Below are 21,861 nucleotides of genomic sequence, written 5' to 3'. Positions count from 1 at the left end.
AGAAGAGAATTTTATATCTGTGGTGAAGTGGGACATGTAGAAAGATTTCTTAATTTTGAATTTCTTTCTTTATCGTGAATTATCCAAGAAAAATAATCGAAATATCTTTGAAAAAAAATACAAACTTTCTTAAATCCATCAACGAATAATGATTTATTTGAATGAAAATCGTGGTATGAAAATGATTCAGGGGAAGTCGAGACCGTATGAAAACATCCACGAAATCCATTAGAACAAGTGAAACTTTAAATACTGAATTTGAAAACAAAAAATGACCGAAAATGACAAAATACGTGTCCAAAAACGACCAAATACTTGACAGAAAACGGCCAAATACTTGACAGAAACGGCCCAAATACTTGACAGAAAACGGCCAAATACTTGACAGAAACGACCAAATTTTTAACCGAAATAAACCAAAAAACGGCCAGATATAAAATATGACAATTCATTTTTTTTTCAAAAAAAAATTCACCAATTAAGTGGACACAAAATTATAAGAAAAATTGTAATGTAGTAAAAAGTTTGCAATTAATGTAATAACAAAATTAATTAATTTTCGTCTATATATATATATACACTCAAGTATATATACTGTGGTATGAAAAATCTAGAGATATGAAGATAGAAATAGCAAAAATTTATATAACTTTTTAAATAACAAAAGAGCTGGTGCTGCTCACTTGTTCACATTCACAATATATATATACTTCAAAAATAATTTGAAGGCAAAAATACAAGACAACAACAATACACACAACACAATATTAAAATATTCAAAAACACTCTCATTTAACAAAGATGTAAGTTCGGCCACATAAATGTAATAATAAGCAGTAATTAATTCACAGCAGCCTTCCTCAATCTTTCCAAAGCTGCATCTGGCAGCAACAGCATACCCACCGCCTTCTTCAACGACATCCTGCATTCAAAACAACAGAACTGTATCTCCCCCCACCCCCAACTATATCTTCCCCTCTCAGAGGAACGTGAATTTACTGTACTTTCCGAACTTAATCTTTATTTCAGTTTGGTTATCCAGGCTTTCGTACATCGAAGCCAATATTGCAGATCAAATTCATCATCCGAGACTGAAGTTTATGTCTGTCAAATTCAAGTAACTCGTTGACAATTTTAAGAAATGTTCATTGATAAATAAGACTTACGTCAAAAACGCGTACTTATATGAATTAATAGTTTTCTATACTTTGTGTAAACAATAAATGAATTAAAACATCTAGAATATTTTCAAAGCGCCATTTAAAAATCTATTAAAAATCCAATTCCTCCCTTGAGTACTTAGCTGCATTATTTTTCCTTTCTTCAGAAAACTATTGCGAGTTATGGACATCGAAATTCAATTATCTTGCTAATTGAAATAACCGAAGAAATTTATAAAATAATAACTCAAAGGAAACTTCTAACACGTTTTAAAGGCAAATAATATTTTTTTTAATGGTTTAGTGTTGCGGCCCTTCTAAATAATAATTAGATTTTCACAGCTAAAGGAACATTCACTTAAACATCCAAAAATGTGTGAAACAGCTTGAGTGTTTTCTGAATGATAGAAATTCCTGGAAGAGCTGCAAATAGTAATTACGAGCGATTTGAAGGAGCGAGAAATGAATATTCCTCGAACATGGAGGCAAACACAGAAAAGCGGTCACTCACATAAGCGATGAACGAACCAGTAATTACTGGGCTATAAAATACGTAAAAAAATGTTTCCTATTTTTCCTCTCTTGAGGAATGGCCTCGTTTCATTTCAAGAAAAGATCGCAAAGTTCCATCTCGCCGTCGTCAACGCTCCGAACTCTAATATTGATTCATGCTTTTGGTTCTAGAGCCTGTTCTATATTTAGAGCTCTCTCACTCTCTCTACCATCAATGGCATTTAATCCACGTCTGAATCGCGTTAATTGCCGCCTAAAACCGTCCAGTTCAGTTCACTCGTCAATGGGTGTGAATAGGACATCATAACGGCTGCCTGGTTATTAATATTATCACTATTATTATTTGGGAACGATACCAAATGACGCCCGCTTGTATTCGGTTGCGAAACGCGAATATGCAATGCAATGGAGAATTGCATCAGAATTAAGAGGTTAAAAATACAAGAGAATATTAGTAATTAGTAGTAAATGTTACGGCCGAAGCCCGAAATAGGCCAGTTCGGGAATTGGCCAATTTCGTTGTAAATTGACAAGACCAGTGTTCGAATTCCAGGCTTTGGCCAACTAGTTCGTAAACTGGCTGGAGGTCCCTGTGCCAAAGTTCGAAAAAAAAAAACACATGGTTTGAGGTCATCGCCGTTTGGTGTATTTTTGTGATAATTATATTCACGTTAGCTGTGGCTACTATGATATTGCAGCCACGATAAGGTTATCATTTTTCAAAATTAGACTGAAAATTTTTTCATGTCTATTAAGTAAATAATTTTCCCTCTCAAATTTTTCTTTTTTCCTCTCTCATCACATAGAACTAATCCAAAGCATAGTAGCTGCATTGGATTAGCTCCAAATTCATCTTTTTCATCGCCAATGTATGACCGTTCATGCCTCTACTACTTTACCGCACACCAACTCCGGTCAGACAGCAATTTGCAACTAATAGAATTAGTAGGGAAACGAAGATGCCATCTATCGGTGATCGCTTCTTGCTCGGCATGAAAAGAACTTGTTTCTGATGTTCGGATTCGAACCTGCGTACATTGACGATAACTTTCATGGTGGAAGACGAGCATCTCCCCACTACGCCACTCGGGCACCATCCGTACCCAATGGACCATCTCAAATCAGCGCAGCGAAGTTTGGCCAGAGATCTCCAGCCACTTCGCGAATAGCCTGCCCAGAGTCCGAACAATCACCTCATTTCTGAAAATCGGACTTGAGCTGCAACATATATAAACTGGTGAAATGATCTTGTGTTCATTCTTTGTTTGTTTGAATACTCATTTCTTATCAAGATAAAGGCTCATAATATGATCCGATGGCTAGAAGGGCATATTGTTAATTTTCGTTTTTTCCTAACAAAATATGTGTTATGATTAGGGATAAGTGATTTTTGTATTTACAAAATAGTTCGATAAATAATAAATTTGTCATTTTTGATGAATAAATACGAAAATTTGATTTCTACCACGTTTCCGCAAAAAAAAGAAAAAGAAAAAAAAATGATAACAATAATAATAATTTTGTATTTTACACATTTTTGAAGAGAAAATAGGTAGTAAATTTTGCTGAACACCCGAATTCTAGAACTTCCAACTATGTACATTACTTTAATACTGACCTCATAAATAAATTACTTGGAAATTTTGTCGTTTTGCTCGTTTTTGTGAATTAATGCAAAATATTTCATTTGATTTTTTTTTTGGATGAACACGGAACTTATTTAACTTGAAAATTTGCTTTTTCTTTTTTTTCTTTTTTTTGCGAATAAATAAATAATTTCTGATTTGGATTTTCTTGGGGGGGGGGATTTAGATGTTTTTATATGTTTAATTTACGTATCTGTAGTTATGATACAAAGCAGAAGAGAGTTTGTTTCCAAATTCTACTTATTTACACACAGGGCCCCAACTAGTCTTCTAATCAGTGATTCCAACTAATCTTTACTGCCCTTGCAAGTTAAACTCTAGCAGAAGCATTTTTTAGTCTATATAAAATTACTAGCCATAATACCCGGTGCTTTCCGGTTTTTCAATTACTGGGAGGACTGAAAAAGTGACAAACCATAGTAAAGGCATAAACTATAATACTGGCAGCATTAAAGAAGAGGCAAACCATTGTAAAGGCACATACAGGTCTGAAATGCATTATTAGGGAACCACGGTTACCAAAATAAACATTCCAAAAGTGATTGTTGGGGCCCAGGAACCATTGTTGCCCGACAGTTTTTCGCCAATTTCGAGCATTTGCCCAGCTCTGGTGAACTTTTAAAGTAGCTTATTGTTCAATCCCTGTCCTGTTTGGCATATATGCAAAATTTGGCGACAATCGGTTCAAAATTATGAATTTATATAAAGAACAAACAAACATACATACAATATATACTTTCACATTTATGTGCATATATGATACTCCACCTTTCTATTTGTCCTGTTTCTAAAAAATAATGTGTCGTATCCTGAGGGGTAAGAAAATGCCTCTCTCTGTATTGTGAAAAAATTTTCCCAGATTCACTCTTTAGTTTTTCTGCACCGTATTTTCCCGAGCATATAATCCAAGAATTATACGATACAAAAACCTTGAAATACCATAATGCGGATTTACCACAGAGTATTATTTGCACTTTTTTTTCTGGCAAATTGGAATAGAAATAATTATTTAATTTATATATTTAACTGAATATATATCTCGATACAATATAGAAATTAACTTAAATAAATGACTTATTATTAAATTTAATACATAGTAATTAACCGAACGTACATCTCGAAATTGATAATATATAAATAAATTTGAAAAAAAAAAAATTTCAAGATTTATACAAAGCATAATAAAATAGCAGAAGAATCGATAATTGTTCTACAAAAATATATGATAAAGAACTTCAATATTTTTTAGGATTTTAATGTTGATGAATGGAATGGGCATATGAGGATTGTCCGCTACTGTAGACTATAAAAAGTGAACTTTTCTTCCTCACAGAGAGAAATTTGCATGTGAGGGTTATACACGGAAATAGAACAATTCTAAAACTTTCATGTGAATATCTACCGTATTTTCTTGCGTATAATTCGTTTGATTTTTATACGTTGAAAAAACATCGGAATTTCTTAATGCGGATTATTATATAAGCTGCTGTTCTTATTTGCAGTTTTTTTTTACAAATACAAACATTTCAATTTATAAAAATTCATTCTCAATTACAATCAGTTTTTAATTTCATTTGTAAACTTTTTTTTTTTTTTAATATTTGTACAAGGCATATATAGATGCGAGGATAAAAGTTAAAATTTTTTCCACAAAAATGTCACAAATAACTCCTTCCATTCTTTTAGGATAACGCATAAATTCCCGCAAATTATTGATGGGTAGGATGACCATACTTCCTCGAAAGAAATACGGGAAATTGGGATTCCAAATACATGAAAATACGGGACATCGCCAATTATCGCCAAAAATGACGCCAAAAGTAAACAAAGTTGCTAAATATTGGAAAAATTACGTAAAAATCAAAATGGTGGGAAATAAAGCATTACTGCAAATTTCAGTGGATTTAAATGAATTCCACGAAATTAAACGTTCACCAAGACAAATGTGCGAGATTAATATTCTTATTGATATTATAGAAAGATTAAATTCTTATTTGTAATTATCATAATATAATTTATGAGTGGGAAAATAATTTCATTCTTTGTCTTCAATAAAGAATAAAAATTCAATTTAGTTTCATGTAAAAAACGGGAAAAACCAGGGCACTTTTGGTAAAAAGTCGGGACGGCCAAAAAAAAAAGAAAAAAAACCGGGACTGTCTCGGGAAATACGGGACGCGTGATCACCCTATTGATGGGTGAACTTGCATGGATTATATGCCACATACGCCACGGTTTCATAGATTATAAGTTGTATATATTAAAGATAAATAAGATGATATTTTTCTAGAAGAAGAGAAATTCGAATCTACCGGTTACATAAGATTTTTTTCAAATTAATGAAATAAATGAGCTGAAAAATATTGCATATTTTCCAGCTCAGAAAATTCACGTAAATCCATCTCGACTTGCTATACGTAAATTCCTCAAATTGTGATTCACGTTCTTGAAATTGCAATGAATATTTGTTATATTTGCTATTTAGTGTCAAAAAAAATTATCCTGAGCAAACTAATCACGGAAAAAAAAGTAATAAAAATGCGGGAGCTATATTGAAATTAGCGTACAATACAACAGCAGGACTCGTAGAGATTCGCTACTCTTATAGTTCATTTATGATAATGACCGTGAAAATTTCATGTTGGAGGGTTCGAACGTTATTTTCTAATATCCAAAAGAAATATATCAGTGGGAGAGTTAATTAAATTCCCGGATTTTCACTCGATATTCCATTATGGAAGCGTGGAAGTTTGATTCCAAATACTCGCAAATTCTGATCTTCCGTGACTCGTTCCAAAGCTCTCTGTGAAATGAAGTTCTGGAATATAATCGTTCATCTTTTGACACGCTATCGTATTTGTAGCCAAAGTACTATCACATAGACTTCAATTCTGAAGTGGGCAAGTATTGTAGTCAGCAGAGATATTTCTGATTGCATGTCGAGAGAAAACGGAAACGGGGAACAAAACTATATCGTGAATATAATGAATAAGTAACACGCAGATAAATTCAATTTTTTTTTCGAAATTCGAGAACATTCTACGTAATTTTATCTGAAATTTGAGAATCTGCAGAAAGAGATTCGTTTATTTATGAAGAAATCCCCCTTTTGAAGTTTATCATTTTTTTTAGTGAAGTCTACGAAACTTCAAACAAGAACAGTTTGTAGTTTTCAAGATTCCTTAGAAAGATTTTTTTTCATGAAAGTTTTGGTATCTTTTACAATATGTTTTGTGAATATTTCTAAGTGAAGGTATACAACAGTGCTTATGCGAAGACCAATTTAGGAAAGAGAGGAAATTCCATTGCCCTTTGCGGGGAATCGAACGCATGTCCTCTCACTAGGCGGGTGAGCTCCCTAGACCACTAGACGACAAACGGAACGAGTTTGTCTCTCCTTATCACTCCTGTGCACTGAACATGGACGATCGGACCTAACTCAGGCCAAAGTTCACAATTACAGACATTTCGAACCAGATGGCAACTTATCCGAGGATGATGTCCCTCTTGGGAATCTGGTAGCGAGTGTCAGCATTTGGGAGATTTGGCCTGAGTTAGGTCAAACCATCCACGTTCGGTCCCGTTCAGTGCACAGGAGCTCTAAGGACAGATTGAGAGTCGTTGTCTTTGTAGTCTAGTGTGCTCACCCGACAAGTGAGAGGACGTGGGTTCGATTCCCCGCAAAAGCATTGGAATCTTCTCCCTATCCTAAATTCATCTTCGTACCAACCAGCTGTTGTAAGCGTTTGTATGGATCGCGAAGAGTGACATCATCCTCGGATATTTCAGTGTCTAGTTTTCTGAGTGATTCATTTCAGAACAGTATAACGTAGTCCAATGTATTTGAAGAAGTTTCTTGTGTTGAAGAGCTATTGTAGTTGGAAGTTAGAAAGCTATATATATAGCTTTATATATATATTATAAAAGCTATACATATATATATATATATTTTTTTTATTGATAGTTGCTATTGTGATAAAATTTGACAAAATGGTCTTCATTATCATAATTGTTTTAGAAAAATCTTGTTAATGTTATAGGCCATGGTCAATGATAATAGGTGTGGAGACAATACACGCGTTTGCGGGTGTGTTATTACTCATGAAAATTAGTTTACTAAGTTTACTAATATTCAAAATTGTAAAATACTGTGTTAAAATTAAATTTTTTTTATAAAAAAAACTTTTGTTTTCAACTTTCTAACAATTTTCCTGAAAAGATGCTTTCGGAAAAGACTGCATTATCTTTTTTATAATTTTTGAGAAAAAATAGATGATTTCACAGAAAATATAATTTAGAATATCATAACATAATCTTCAGTAAAATAATAATAATTTGACTATAAAATGTAATGAAATAATGGAATAGTCTAAATCAGAATGTATAAAATTCCAAGAGATAATTGTATTTTTATAAAGTTTTACCACCACGTATACCCAAACTATCTATAAGTATTCTAACGTGTGATAGCCAAAATAATATGATAGCATCATTCATTAATTTCTATCATTATTATTCGATGTTCCCCGGATCAGCGGGGAACATCGAAATTTCAGTTTCTATGTACTTCCATTATTTATACGGCTTTTTCATCATTATTATTACTCTACCGTTACCGCGGATCATTGGCTTTGTAGGAAATTTGAGGATATAGATAACCGAAGATAAATGTAGTGTGGAAAATCCTTTCTTGTCCTCAAACCCACACACTCATAATGATCATTTCGGTGAGCAGGATGATGACATCTATTTTATTGGTCTCTTCTCCTTCTTATCTATATAAAAAAGAACTTCAACTGCAATATTTTTCGTTAAACGGGAGATTTATAAAAAGATTTTATGAACCATTTGAAAAAGTTTTTGTGGCGATTTTCTCCAGAATTTAAGAAATAGAATGTTTGGACTTTTCTTCCAGTCGATGTGAAAGAAATGCGACGGATTCAAATATTCATAAAAAAAAAAAAGAAACTGACAATGTAGTTTGTATTTTCCATCAATAATACTTTTCTATTCTTCTTTCTCTGATGAAATACATATCGGTTATTGGTTTTCTATTGAAGAGATCAGGATCGGGGGAAAAAATTTATAGGATGCAAACAAATTGATCCCAAAACTTTTAGGAAAAGTTGCTGCAGGTTCTTGTACTATTAAAAACCGAATAATCAATCGAAGGTAGGTTAGGATAAATTTTGGAAATTTGACAGAGCCCATGAAAATTTTTTTTTTCTCTTGAAAACTATAGTTTCATATGAAGATGCAGGAGGACTACTGTTTCAGCTGATGTTTCACACTTGAAAATACAGTAAAAGTCCATTATAATGACAGTTCACAATCACGACTAAAATATTATAACGGGCTTCATAAGGTTATGAGCGAATATCCAGTTTTTGCTCTGTCGGGTTATAGAATTGTAGAAAACTACTGATTTATCTCTGCATTGAAACGCCTTTTAGACGTCTTACGTTCTAATTAGAGCTGGCAATCGATTAAAATTTTTAACTGATTTTAATAAAAAAATTAATCGATTAGTCGACGGACAATGCAAGGTTATGGTGTCGCAGGGAATTTTTCTCTAATCGGGTTGTTAATAAATGGAATAGCTAACCCCCGGAGGTAGTAAATTGTAACACAATTGACACGTTTAAAAAGAAATACGATAAACATATTGGGGTAAATCGAGAAGCTATCCCTTCTTAGAATAAGACAACCATAAGTATTCTTTATGGACATTGTATAATATTTTATCATGTGTATATATTGTTTATAATTTGTGTTAATTGCATTTTTAATTGGGTTGCTGTTTTTTTTTTTAAATATATGACATCCATGTTTTTATGGGCATCTTTTTCTCAGCCACCTTGTTGGGCATTTTGCCTGTTGTGGCGTTGTATTTGTATTTGTATTAACCGAATTTTAATCGAATATTGCGACCAAATAATATTAATAGATGTTATAAAAATATATTTTATTCATTTCACCCCCGTATTCGGTAGATGTGAACAAATGTAGAAATAGGTATAAAAATAAAGGTTGCCCGCTTCAAGCAAGTTGTGATATGCTGAACATAATTGCCGGAACCTGTGACTTCTTCATTTGGATCTGGTCGTTTTCTGAACAAAAATCGGTAGTATTTTTTTTATTACAGGTTATACAGATGACTGGATGTTGTGAAGATATTTATTATTTGAGATGTTAATTTTTTAAGGAAGGAAAAAACTCATCTCTGCCTCTACCGGGAGTCGAACATGGGTCCCTCGATTGCCGGACGAGTGCTCTTACCACTAAGCTACAGAGGAGATAGAGGCTTTCCTCCGCTAGAGCGTATATGTGCCGAGGGACCCGGGTTCGACTCCCGGTAGAGGCAGAGATGAGTTTTTTCCTTCCTTAAAAAATTAACATCTCAAATAATAAATATCTTCACAACATCCAGTCTTCTGTATAACCTGTACTAACAAGTGGAGAGCGACATTCATGTCATTTTTTTTATTATTCACTGATTTCGAAACTACTTTCGATTAAACTGTTGTTGCTTGTTTTTTTAGAAACTCCTCTCGAATGGTACTTATGAGGGGATGAGCTGATACTTGCAAGAATACGAAAAACTACTGTTCATAGAGGAGACAATAAATTTCGGTCGTCTTTCTCAAAACTCCTTTGATACAGAACTTCTACAGCGAAACCGACACTCCCATTAAACTCAATTCGAAAGTTATCATTGAATCTAATTTGATCAAAATATTGATTCAAATATTTTTAAACATGCTTATTCAAAATGTTCTGTGTAGAACATAATATTTATGACATCTAAGGGGTCGATTTTTGATGACAAGGGGGGGGGGGAGGTGGGTTTGGATAATGCTCACGTCATCAACCACCCTTTATGAAAATATGAAACATTTTTAATGGCATACTACTCGGTGCGCCAAAAATGAAAAAAAAAACCTTTCGATAATTTGTGGGCACTTGAAATAACATTTCCCCCTATTGATAAGTGCCGTACAGAGCCACTTTAGTGATCTCTAAATGTTTCGCTGATCCAAGTGATCTGGAAAGGTGTCCGGGCCGATTGAGTGCTCTGGAAATGTGTACGGGCCGCTTAAATGCTTTGGAACTGTGCCACCATCACTCAAGTGATTCGTAATTATATGCCGCGGATCACATAAATAATTTGCGAATGTGGCGCGGGTAACTTGAGTGATGTACAACGGAGCCACTTAAGTGATCTAAAACTACGTCACATGTCACTGAAGGGATCTCTAAATGTGTCTCGGATCGCTTAAGTGTTCTTGAACCGTGTCCCGGTTCATTTAAGTGATCTGAAAATGTGCCACGGCCGCTTAAATGTTCTGAAATTGTACCACGCGACACTTAACCGATCTGTAGATGTGCCGCTTAGTTCATTTTTACAAAATTAGGTTTGAGGAGGGCAGGCCGCATCAGATAATCCCCCAGGTCCATATTTGGTCCGCCGGCCAAGGGCCTTTATACGATTTATCATTATATGGCTTAAAGGGTGGGTCGCTATGAATTTATTAAAGATAACGAATGAATTTATAAAGAGTTCATAGCCTTCAAATACCATTGAAATTAACAGAAATCGATTATAACATATAAAAGGTATTGTTTTCCGAAATTTCAAATTTAAAAAAAATATTTTTTGCACTAAAAAAATGAATTTTGGATCGTGGGGGGGGCGGCACGAGCCCCCCCCCCCCCCTGTACGTCTCTGATTCCACCAATATGCATTAGAATTCAAAGGGGCAGAGCCGATGACGAAATTTTGCTGACGGGGGGGGGGGTGAAAAATTGTAAAAATTTGCTTACGTAATACTTGAACGGCCCCTAATCGGTTTTTTCAATTCTGTGTTAGAAGTACCTCGGAGTGACTTTTACGAGGAGCATGTGCGATGATAAGAATCCATGATAATGTTTGATTCTTGAAGGGAAAGAAAAACAAGTATTTTTTTTTTTAGAATTCTTTTTTGACGATACAGCGAATGCTTTCTAATTTTTAATTCGCTATAACCGAATATATTTATGACTTTAACATTAGCTATTTGACAACCACTCAGAAATCGCTCGTTTTAGCAAGATCTTCGTTATAATCTGTACTTGCTAAAACAATAAAAAGTACAGTAAAGTTCGTTATAACATTCTCTTTTTAAACCAGAACGTGTAAGTATGAGAACTGCTCATTTTTGGACTAACGCCAATTTACCCATACTTTATGCTCGCTTAGTTAGCAATGATCTTCTATCGAAGTTGGAAAAAAAACTTGGGAGCCTGTCGTGAAATGATTTCAAGACTTAAACTACACCCTCGAATCTTCTAGAATTGATGGAAAGTCTAATAAAAATCGATTGATTGCGTGAGATTTGAGAGTCAAATATTTTCGGATATGAGCCAGTGTTAAAATATGTTCTTTCTTCCCGTCGAGTAGAGGCATTTATAGCCAAATCAAAAAGTTGATTTCCATATTCTCTCAAACATTGACAGCTAACATTTTCCACATACTATATCAAAAAGGTTACTGTACTTCGCACATGAATGTAAAGGACATGAAAAAGTCGAAAATAACTTTTTCGAAGAAAATTGAGTATTTTTAGGGGAAACTATTCCAGCACGGAAAGAACCCCCCCCCCCTCCCCCTTCCTCTAGCAAGTTTATGCCAAAGATTTTTGGCTCACCAATGTGAAAATGGGCATTAAATTATCAAAGAAAGAGGAAAAATTGAATTTTAAAACTTTTATTAGCCTTTAAAGATTTTCTGTTCAATAACTTAGTCGAGAAAAGCAGTCTGTCTTCTTGTAGAGTTTTTCCAAACTAAATTTGCTCGCCCAAAAATCATGACCAACTTTGAATTACCCAAAACATTCGAGAAAATATTCGAATTAAACAAGAAATTTTCACATTAAATTAGACGGAAAACCCAAGTGAGAGTTCGTGAAAGTTCAGATTATCAAAAATTCGAATTACCAAGTTCGAATTAATCATCAACTATAAACGCTCAAAGAAATTTGTAATATGGAATCACCATCACTATCGTGAGTACACTATTGTAAGATAATTATTACGAACTTTACACGTATAAAACATGCATTTTAACACATGCAACTTCACAAAAATATACGGATATATATGGATATATTTCTCAGCCACCTCATTGGGAATTTTGTCTGCTGTGGCCCTGTATTTGTATAAAAAATTGAATTTCTAAAACTTTATTTTGCACTAAAAATGGTCAATCGGACCATAAATTTTCGAACATGTACCAGATAAATGGACTGAGAAAGAAACGTCCGAATTCCCCCTCCGACTATTAAGAGGAGTTTGTGAAATAAAACTTTTCCTTAAAGAAAGTTTCGTACGTTATTTCTATCAGGTTCGTTACGTCTTTTCCAGGAGTTGCATGAAGGCATGATCGATAGAACGAAGGGCCTTAGAGCGTGAGAACAATGCCAGTGTTAGATAGAGAGCGAGCTTGTATGAGTGGCACGTGTGCGGTCGGTAGAGCAAACCTATGCATCAAGGGCCCTTCTTCCCAAGAGAGCATATCGATTTCATACCAGCTTGGTTTAAAAGAGCACCAATAACCATGGTTCAAAAAAAATAAATAAAATTTGACGTTTGCTCAAGACGAGGAAATTTCTCGAACGAACGGTTCAAATTACATGCGAGTGAACGACGTGCAATATTTTTTTTTTTTGAAGTTTGGTTTCTACACATACTAAGCTTAATCTTTCCGTTGAATAAGGTACAGTTGAACCTCGTTTATACGTCGTTCAGTTATACGACTTAGACATTTGTACGACGTTTGGCTTCGGTCGCAATTGATTCCTATACATTTTAATGTTAAAATAATTCATTTATTTGACGCAAAACCTCAATTAATACTCGAATATTCGACGTTTTTACTTCGACTCGAAATTCCAAATCATTTAAGGTGACTCTCCTCCTTTAAAATGATGAAATTCGTCAAAAATTTTCGAAATTGTTTTTATTTGTTCATTCGAAAGTACAGTTATTCTAGAATCCAAAACTGTTTCGTTTTCAATTTGATCATTTTTGTCGCACCACTGTCATTTTCTGCACACTGGGACAAATTAGACCTTGAATTTATTGACCTCTATGAAACTTTCCTACTGTATTTTAAACGGTTTTGATTGTGCAAATGAACTAAAAACAAAGTAATATGTTCAAAACTTTTTGATTTACGTGATTTTAAATTGAGAATATCAAGCTTTTTTTTAACGAAAAATGTGTATATTTTTCACGTAAACAACCGTATCTAAAAACATATTCATCCTATTCTAAAATGTTTCGTTCATTGCACAGAAAAATGCCATAGCAATAATATGTGTGGAGAACATGTTGATACAAGAAGTAGTTTTTAGTCGTCGATGAAAAAAGGCCACATAGCCTCTTTCAGAATTTTTTCTCCCAATGTTTCAAAACATTATTCTCAGAGCGTGGGGAACTCCACTGTAAGCATTTGGTACAGGAGTCTGCCAATAAGAGACATACACGGAAGACACCCACACAGTACTCTATCAGTTCTTTCTATCACTTAAATAGGAATTCCCTGCCGTTGTGGTGCTTCACTTGCTGGCTGTGTCAAATCTGCCGTTTGCAATGCCGAGAAAACGAAAGGTGCTTTCTCTAGAAGATAAATTAGATTGACAAAATAACTTCAAGTTAATGACGATAATTTTGGTATTGCAAAACGTTTGAATAACCTTGTGTCAGCTCTGAAAACCATTATAAAGCCGACAAACAAAATCAAAGACGAAGCTGCAGATCATCTGCTGCCAAAAAAGATGAGATTTCAAGGTGGGAAATTTTTCAAAAAAAAGCAAAGATAAGATTCTGCTAATTTTATTTTTCTCAGCGATGTGAAATGCGATTTTAAAATTCAATTTTTTCCTCTCGAGTATGATTGAAATGATTTTTTATAATAGAATTTGGAGATGCAATTCAAGACATTCAATTCTATAATAATACATTATTTTATATGTGTTGTGGAGGGGGGGGGGGGAGGAGGGGTAATTTTTTTTTTAAGAAGCGTCAGTTGTGCCACTTATGCGTTCTATACGCCATTTTGACCCGCCGCTTGAACGTCGTATAAACGAGGCTCCACTTTACTAGAAAAATCCATGAAAAATCCGTGGACAGTAAATTTGTTCTCGCTCGCGGTATTAAGATTACATGTCAGCTTACAGTTATGCAAAGAGATGATGATGAAGGCTTCACTTATTTTTTTCTCTATTCAGAACTTTTTTATTTTCTCATGCCTTTTAGGCAAATGAAAGCACTTGATATTCCGTTTCCAGAGAATTTTACATGATTACGTCTCTGGAAAATGTACCGATCTTCCGTGAAAATAAACATTCGGCGTTCTGAAAAGATTTTTTTTCTATCCGTTAAGATCATTTCTATTGAAAGATATTCTATATTTGAATCTCAAAGGGTTCTTAAAAAAATTCTAGTAAAAAAAGATCGAAAGTATTAGGTTTAAATAAAATTTTAGCGGTTTTGGAGGAAAATTCCCATAGAATGTCTTTGAATGCTTTTCAAAATGTCGGAGAGTATTGCCGTGTGGATAGAAGGAAATTATTAAAGGCGTGATACCTGAGATGCTGGTGGTCTTTGATCTGATTCTGAAGTATGAAGGCTCTTTTCCAATGCCTGCAATTTCATTCAACGATCAGATTGCCATTTTTGCAAATTTATTGCATTGCTTCAGCATTTCGGCTGTTTTGAAATTTACTTAAAACAGTGGATTCTGTTAAGGAAAAAGGACTCGCAGTGCGGATTATTTTTTATACGTACTACCACTACTTAACCGTATATGCACCTCGTACACATTCCTCTACGGAATTTGTAAATTCATTTTTTATATGTACTGCCATCTATCTGAAAAAAAACTAATGTTTCTATGATTGCAATTTGAATGATGCAAGATTTGTTACGCGCGTTCTCAAAATTGAATCAAATTACCAGTGATTGGAAAATTGACTGAAAGTTAATAAAGTAAATTTAAATTAAATTATTCAAATTAAATTATTAAAAAAATAAATATTTTATTAAGAATGAAAGAGAGAAAAAATCAATATATATATATAAATACAATATTCTACTCAAGATTTATACTATATTTATAAATACGGGATTCTACTCTATTTAAAACAGATATTGTATGCACTATAACAGTTTTTCAAGTCTTTTAGTGTAGGCGAACTTAAGGTGTCACCAACCAAATGAACTCAATAAGCCATGACTTATTGCACTACCACTCGTAGTCCCATCCAACCCAGAGTAATGGGATGGAGGTGGGTTTGATGAGTTATAGCTAGTTGTTGGAAACTCAGTATCACCAACCAAGGTTTTCAAGATACAGATACACACACACAGCATGTTTAAAATTACTTTTTTGACATTCAATGAGCTTTCATTGAAACACCGTATTTGTGTGAGCTACCGTACACTGAAATACAAAATTTTATCATCCGCCCTACCAGTATTGGCCAATACTCATCGAGATGCTTGATTCAAGCATCCAAATTCAATTTTACTCCACCGAATGCCGTTGGGGAGTAAAAATACTCCCTCAAATTTTATATAGGTAATTTTTTTAATTGAGTTATATTTCTCACAAGTAAAAGAACACGTGCCCCTCTCTTTACAAAAACAACTCTTGAACTTTTCGGAAGGAGTAAAATTATTCCCCATTTCTCCAAGTTGAGTCTGGCACACACCAGGGTTCGGTCCTCTCGCCATTATTGTTTTTGATTTACATTAACGATCTCCCAAACTCCATCATTTGTCATATTAGACTCTTTGCAGATGATTGCGTCATCTACCACACGGTGCACAACGAATCTGAACAAGCATTTCTCCAAAATAATTGTCAACAATTGTCTCTCAATGGTGCTCATCTTGGCAATTACCCCTTAATTCTTCAAAAACAGTTTTTTATGAGAATTACTCGCAAAAGACTTCCCCTCATTTCTTCTTACACTATCGATAACTCCTTGACGACCGAAATTTCTATAGTCCGTTTCAGGTTAACTTTGCAGTGAAGGGGAAGCTACGAGGGAACCGCATCACTCGTTGCTATGGGAACGAAAGCCTCTTAACCAATGTATCGATGCGCAGCCTCGGTAAGGTATGGCCGATTCTCGCCAATCTCACTGAGAAAAATATTTTTTACGTGTAACGTAATTGCACAGTTAAATTAGTAATAATTATAGAATTAAAAGAAAACCACTGCCAATACTTTCAGAAATTAAAGTGAGGTTTTTGAAATCATTTGTTTTGTTTTTTGATTAGAAAATGTTTTAAAATTTAGAAAAAAATAATTATCTTCTATCAGCGTGTCACTTACTCTTCATTGATGTGCCGTAAGTAACATTAAAAATTTCAAAAAAGTCATATTTTTCTGCAATATTTCCCTTCCCTCAGCTGAAATTTATTTACAAAAAAAAATCTAAACAATATTATGAAAGCAACGTGTAATTTTAAAATACTGTATATTAACCATGGCTCTCAAAAACTTGGGGATTTTTAATTTTTTTCTTCAATTTATATGGAAAAAATTAATGTTAAATAAATTAAGAAGAAGCAGGTTAACTCTGTTTTCACATGTAAATGCAGGAATAGCACCAAATAATGATAATGATACGGAAAAGTTTAGAATTTTTTTTACTCACTTTTCTTGCCGAAATTTCCGTCACTCGACCTCCCCCCCTTCCCCGAACTGTATACGTCGATGCCACTTGTTTTCCCGACAGCTTTGGTCTTTTGTTACGGTTGATGTGCTGCTCATGGTTATTACGGATTATTCTCATGGAGTTTTGTTTACAACGAATATTCAAAAACCAAAAATATAGTATTCAGGAATGGAAGAGCAGAGAACTTTAGCGTGGCTATCTCTGGTGAAAATTAAGACACAACTGTCACATAACAGATGAAAGCCCAAACCACTGTGGACTCCCCCCCCCCCCCACTCATTTATTTTATCTGAAGAGACGCTTTATACAAGGGGCATGAGGAGAAACAGGTGGGTGGAAGATGGCGTCCGTTCGTGTGAGTGGAAGTCGCGACTCTGTCAACACTCTCCGTGATCGGAAACTAAAACTATCCTATAAACATGGCAAAAAATAAATAATTAAAAAAAGGAGGACCTATAACCAAAACTTCTGCACCCATAGAGGGCCTCTCACAAGTCACAATAGTATCGGCACTCTCCTGGAAGAGAAACACTTCTTGTAATCTATGAGTGAATATCTGAACTCACTGAAGCCTATTTTTAGGAGAAAATAAAACTGATTGAATATTCGTTTTTATGTAAACCTACAACTGCATGTAAAACTGAATGAAAAATTGTATCGTTATGGAAAATTCAACCAAATAACGAAAAAAAAAATGTATATATACAGTATATAATTGTGTAACCAAAAAAAACACAACAGTGATATTGGCGGGGAAAATTTCTAGGATATCGCGTCAGAGTGTCGTTGCCGTTGCTATGGATTTTTAATAATGGTAACCAATATTTTTTATAATTTAAAAATTTTAAACAAGTAAACATCGGTTCAAAACGACTTTTTTTCAGTATTTTTTTCAAAATCATAGAAAAAATTGAAATATTATGTATAAAGGTTCATCTTAAACCTCCGATATATGAGAACTATATTTTGCGGCGAAGGAATACACTCTCTACCTTTCTCTTCACTGCAAAGTTAACCTGAAACAGACTATTGTTATAAATATCTGGGTGTAATTATTTCAACCGACCTCCGTTGGAATCTCCATGTCGATTACCTCTTTCATAAGTGTCTCCAAAAACTCTTTTTTCTTCGTCGGAACCTCAAAAACTCCACCCGTCACCTAAGACATCTCCACTTCCAAACCTACATCCTTCCTCTACTCTCATATGCCTGTGAAATCTGGGACCCCTATACTCTCTCCAATATAGACAAATTAGAATCTGTTCAAAATAATTCCGCCCGCTTCATTCTTAAGTGTTGGTCATCCTCTGCCTTCGTTACTGAGCTCAAGCGCCAACTCAATATGCAACCGCTTTTTACCCTTAGATATATCTCTCGGTTATCCTTCCTCTCCACGGTCATTTTCACATCGACACCTCGAACCTTCTAACTCCGGCTTCATACTTTTCAAAAAGAATTAACCATTCACAAAAATTGAAACCCATCTTTGCATCCACAGATTGTTTCAAATTTATTTTCTTTCCTGGAACAATAACCGACAAGAACAAATAACTGGACATTATTGATTGTGAAACAATTTCCGATTTTCTTTGTGGCATCAATCATCTCTGTCTAACTTCATCACCGCATTCCTTTGTATAGGCCTCGGCCAACCAATATTGAATAAATAAATGAATAATATACTAATAGCTATTCATGGTGTAGGTTACTCACATATTTCTCAGCATCACCCAGTGCAAACTTTTTACTAAAGAAGAACTGGGTCAAACTTTCAAATTCAATTTACCTTCTTCACGGAATACTCGTACTCTCTCGTATCACTCACTTCTATTTCGTTGCAAATGAGCTTTTGATCAAAAAGAAGTCCCATTTCACTTCGTGCATAGGTCCTCGGAATTCGCTCTCAATGACGATCCATTCCACCAAATTTACTGCACCCTGCAATACCCACAGCTTCCATGCAAACCAACGTACCGTTTCCTCAAATCGAAATTTATTTTTGGACCACTCACAACTATACTCCAGTGATGACTTTATTTGCTTAATTTATTTACTGTAAAACGATCCGGACACACTTTGTAATTTTTCAATCTCACTCCTCCGCTCCAGTCACTTCATTGGTTTCAAAATGTGTCGCGGGCCACTTAAATGAACTGAAACACACCGCAGGTCACTTGAGTGATCTGTTAATAGGCCGCGGATAACTAGAATGATGTGCAACTGCACCGTGGGCGTCTTAAATGCTTTGCACCGCAGACCCCTTGAGTGAACGGTAAATACGTCTTACGTCACTAAAATGACCTGTAAATGTTCCGTAGACCACTGCAGTGATCTGGAACTGTATCGTGGGTTGCTCACGTGATTTTTAAATATACTGCGGATCACTGAAGTGATTTTTAAATAAACTGCGGATCGCTGAAGTGATTTTTAAATATGCTGCGGATCACTGAAGTGATCTGTAAATGTGCCGCAGGCTGCTTGAATGAACTGTGGGTGTGAGGTAGGCCGCTTGAGTGATCTGAATCCGTGTCGCGAGATTTTCAAGTGATCTGAAAGTGTGTCGTGGATTTTTTATGTAATCTGTTCTCTCTCTCTCTCTCTCATATGGCGAAAGTCACTTCCTTGATCTACGAGTGTTTTTCGAGAGACTTAAGTGATGTGAAACTGCACCGCGGGTAAATGAAGGGGACACACAGAACATTTACTTATCACTTAAGTAATATGAAACTGTGCCAGGGACCACCCAAGTGATCTGTTGCGGGTCCCTTAAGTGATTTGGAAATGTGCCGCTCGGTTCATTTTTAGGTTTTGCGGTCGCGGGACACATCATATGATTCCGAGAACAGTATTTGGTTCTCAGGGCGTGGGTTGAGCATGTATACCTCAGCATTTTGTTTACATGCTAGGAATTCAAATACAAATACAAATACTTCGACTGAGAAATGAATTTTATAGCATTTATATGCATCATAAATGCTTTTACTTCATCACATTTCATAAGCAGGCAAGATGAAGCAATAATAGCACCACACATTTTAATCTTTCTGGGAAGAAATTCTAGTTTCTCTTTCAGTGATAATCCGGTATATGTAACACGTCCGAAGTGATATTGCATTACGTGTAATGAAACAGCCACGTCAGCCGCTGCAGACAAAACTTATATCTACGATTCACCCCGATCATTATTTCGAACGTCATTTCTCGTCTACTCAGTATATTGGCCAAATTTGGAACACTGTCGGAATATTCAAAAGTCTATTTGTTTCGCTACGAATCTGTTATCTGAAGAAAATTGAAAGATATAGCCTACACACGCGCGCGTAGAGCATATCGAATAAATTCGAGTGATCAAATTTCGCTTGAATTAGCATTCTGAAGTACAGAAATTACAGTATTTCTTGAGAGGTTGATTTTTTAAGGAAGGAGAAAACTCATCGCTGCCTCTACCGGGAGTCGAACCCGGGTCCCTCGATTGGCGGACGAGTGCTCTGACCACTAAGCTACGGAGGAGATATAGACTTTCCTTCGTTAGAGCGTAAATATGCCGAACGGAACCGTGAAATGGACAGACAGCTAATAGCTCATGGACAAGCCACTAGATGGCTATATATATAAGTATATATGACATGATGACGCTCTAACGAAGGCAAATCGCTGTCTCCTCTGTAGCTTAGTGGTCAGAGCACTCGTCCGGCAATCGAGGGACCCGGGTTCGACTCCCGGTAGCGGCAATGATGAGTTTTTTCCTTCCTTAAAAATAAATCAACATCTCAAATAATAAATATCTTCACAACATACAGTTTTCTGACCTACCGTCGTTTACTACCTTGCGTTTCTCAACCTACCGTCCGCGAAGTGGTCCGTCAGGATGAGCCAGTGGGTCTACTATAATTTCCCGTCACAGTGGAGGTGCTGTATATATATTGTGTATTTAGACCATTCTCAAATCTCTCCCATTTCAACATGCCAGCTTCTTTTTCTTCTTTCTTGCCCACAAGTCTTTTCCACACTTTTTTTGAAATCCCTGGCTGCGGTCTCCGGTCCTTATGTGCCACTGGGTGTACGTGCAATTTCTCTCCATAGTCATTGGGTTCAGCTATACATTTTAGTCAAACGGCTTGTACGTTACATCGACTTGATGGCTGTCTTCATGGGGAGAACAACGCGAATCATTCAATACTTGCGGGCAAGGGCAGCCATCGCTATAAATCTTTGCTAACTTTTCCAACGCAACTCTGCCTCTTTTGAAGTAATGGAAGTAAGGTGCTTTGCATCAGTCCGGGGTTGTGAGCGGTTCTACTTATCTATCTACTATTACTAAACCAGACATGCACATCGTTCATATTCCTCTGAGGAACTTCTAACGAATTGGTACATGTTGGAATGTGTGTATATGTATAGTGAACCTTCCGTAAAGTGTGTTACTGTGTAATGCTTGTTATGTGTAGTGCTGCCATCGGCAATCAAATTTTTTAAACTATGAGTTTTTCTTCAACTCACAGTGAGTGAAGTGTAATGAATGAATAATTGTAACATGGTAGGCCTGTTGCTCTCGGCGTCAAGACTTTTTAACGGAGAGATCGGAGCCAGTAGGTCTGCAGGCAGACGTGAAAATTCAATTATGATTAAATGATAGTTATTATTTTGCATGAAACTAATGTTAATGATATTCACATGGGTTCAAATATTAAATTAAGCCTATATTCTGTAAATTAGTGTTCCGGCGAATTGTTTCAGAAAATTTATTGGGTCTTGATTTCAGAAAAGTTGAGGAACGCTGATCAAGTAGAAATACAATAAAAAAATATTATT

The 21,861-nt window shown here is 35.2% G+C and overlaps 1 protein-coding gene, 1 long non-coding RNA gene and 1 other non-coding gene across 5 annotated transcripts in view; 1 reads left to right on the top strand and 2 right to left on the bottom strand.

Annotated features, from left to right (window-relative positions):
* The window catches only part of LOC149081649 (uncharacterized), a 558,055-nt gene that overhangs the window by 275,530 nt on the left and 260,664 nt on the right, over positions 1-21,861 (top strand). The window lies entirely within an intron of this gene.
* Positions 1-21,861, bottom strand: part of LOC149081650 (uncharacterized) — a 265,111-nt gene that overhangs the window by 218,692 nt on the left and 24,558 nt on the right. The gene's annotated exons all lie outside the window — the stretch shown is intronic.
* On the bottom strand, positions 20,488-20,559 carry TRNAG-GCC (transfer RNA glycine (anticodon GCC)). Its single transcript has one exon. It is a non-coding gene; the product is annotated as a tRNA-Gly (tRNA).

The sequence above is a fragment of the Pholcus phalangioides genome, unplaced genomic scaffold (genome assembly GCF_987345545.1).
Source record: "Pholcus phalangioides strain wild (caught in Gottingen) unplaced genomic scaffold, Ppha-v1.0 ptg000009l_1, whole genome shotgun sequence".
In the NCBI taxonomy this organism is placed as follows: Eukaryota; Metazoa; Arthropoda; class Arachnida; order Araneae; family Pholcidae; genus Pholcus; species Pholcus phalangioides.
The sequence above is the reverse complement of the archived record's forward strand: the minus strand, read 5'-3'. Positions and strand labels throughout refer to the sequence as shown.